Here is a 2,519-nt window from a genome sequence, read left to right as displayed (position 1 = left end):
GAGCTGGGATTATAGGCATGCGCCACCACACCCAGTCTCAATTGCCATCTCAGTGCACTCTGGGGGGTGGGGCTGGCAGGGCAGGCTGGGGATCGAACCACCCCCCCCCAGGCTCCTGAGCCTGCTTGCAGACCCTTTAATCTTCTGAGCTATTTGGCTAGCGCTCCTCACATTTCCTTTGTTAGGATTTAACTCTTTCAGTTTTCCCTAGCTGCAGCAATTGGCAACTTCAGATTCCTCATTCTCCATTACTGATTTTGTCTCTCCCAAGCCCCTGCCCACTCTTCCAAATTCTCTTGCCACTGATTAGTTGGCTAACACTGGTTTATTAGCCTCTCAGCAATTTGCTCTGACTTTGCTCCCAGAACTGGACTTGGTGTTTTCTTTCTCTTGCTTGAAGTCTCCCTCCCCAGTGCCATGCTCTTGAACTTCTAAAACCATAAATAAATAACCTTTTTCTTTATGAGTTTCCTAGTCACAAGTATTTTGTCATAGCAATGGAAAACAGACTGAAGCAAAATAAGCAATCATCATCCTGATTAAAATGCCAGTTATCAGGACATCCATTTAAGTCATTTCAAACAGCTTCTTTTATATATTATAGAATACAAACCAATGAATGTAGGAAACTTGATTTTCCATAGTCTCTGAGCTTTACTCTAAGAGGTGAAAGGACAGTGACTACATTTCCTCTGAACTTTCCTTAAATACTTAACCTCACTCTTCCCAAAGCATTTCAAAAGAAATGGTAAAGTGAGCATTGCCTGTAGCACTTTCTTCCAAATTATTGTTGCTTCTGAAGTTGACAAAGTTGCCCCTCTCTGAGGATCAGATGGTTTGATTCACCCCATTCTACCACCAGCCATCTGTGGAACTCCAGTAATGAGCTCTTGGGGCTCAAGGTTGTTATTGAATCAAAAATGTGCAGGAAGCCCCTCCTGGTCCTCATCTTGGTCCAAGAAGTTTATGTTTGTAATCCCAAAGATATGTTACTGGAATCCCACCAAGTTAATTCTAATCTACCACTCCCAGTTCAACCCATGGCAAAATTAAAAGACACTCAAGCATATTTGTAAGTGTGGGGATCCAAGGGGTCCTAAGTCCAGGTACAAAGATGACTCTCCAGAACCAAGAGGCCAACCTAGGGCTTCATCAAGGTTTTATTCAGTCATGAAGGAGGAGTGGCTTGGGGATAAATGACTGAGAATTGTGGGAAGTAGGTGAGTACTGGGAGTTGGGCTAGGTAGGTGGCCTGCATTTACCTTTGTCATATGCAGAGAGAAGGATATGCAGAAAAACTAATTTGCATTATACTATTGAGGTGGTAGCTAATGTTTTGGGGTCTGGTGCTTCAGCTCTGATGTGTAATCTTTCAAGCCCCAGGAAGTCATAGCCTCTATCTTGAGGCTTGATCCCAGCTGACAGTACAGAGCACTGGCTCTTCATCCTTTCTAGACCTGGCTCATATTAAAAAGCAGCAGGTGTGAGTTATCAGGGAAACACATGTACTGTCTTCAAAGACTATCACTAGCACCTGGGCTAGACCAGTATGCACTGCTTAAAGCCAATTGAAGGGATAAGGAAAAATCCTCGCCAGCTCTGTACATATCAATACAAGGGATTAGGGTCAGGCTCAGCCAAAATGAAGATGATTGTTCTTTCAAGGAGAGCTGCTCAGGTGGTCCTCCACAAAAATTGTGTGTGTGTAACAGCCCTTTATTTACCTTTAATTTTAAGACTGAAGACATGACTGTGTAAGCGATTTGAAAAGTTTTCAACACATTAAGCAGGCAAAAATTGCTAAAGCATCCTTCAACTTGGCTCTCTGATCACTCAGCATACATTTTACAGGAAGAGATGAAAGAAAATGTGCAGGATGCCCAAGGTCCACTGTGAAGAACTAGCATTTCTTATGATGTTTCTCCCACTGTCTTCATCTTTTAAAGAACAAAGTGATACTTTGTGTGGTTCATTAAAAAACTGAGAGTGGAAACTATCGCTATAGTGCTAGTAAGACACTTAGTTTTTTTCTCCCTAATTTCTCAGCCTGTATTTGACAGCTAATCACATATAATATTAATGTGCCTTGGGGCCTCATTTCCAGAATCAACTCTTTAAACAGTAACTGGGGATGCAGACTGTTTCTGGGGGAGTGTCTTTGTTTGCTTCATTTTTTTCTTTCTGCACCTATTTCTTCAGAAACAAGCTGCACTTGAAGGAATTATGGATGTATGTTTTCCTTGCAGGGAACCCATATGGACAGTAGAACCCAAGTGTAACCAGGATTTAGTTGCAAGGCCAAGCTAGACAGAGCCTTAGAGGAACTTTCCAAAGGAATGTTTTTTCACAACTTTACTTCTAAATTGTTTAGAATTCAGATTGTGCTTCCCTGTAGAAGGAACACTGTGTTGATTCCCGGGTCACTAATTGTAATAATGTTAAGTCCACGGAACATGCTGTTCAGAATAGAAGACAAGAGCAAGGCAACTTCCTTCCAATTTCTTATATAGCTCACCCTA

The sequence above is a fragment of the Octodon degus genome, unplaced genomic scaffold, assembly GCF_000260255.1.
Source record: "Octodon degus isolate 3935 unplaced genomic scaffold, OctDeg1.0 scaffold00053, whole genome shotgun sequence".
NCBI lineage: Eukaryota > Metazoa > Chordata > Mammalia > Rodentia > Octodontidae > Octodon > Octodon degus.
This window is presented reverse-complemented; position numbering follows the sequence as displayed.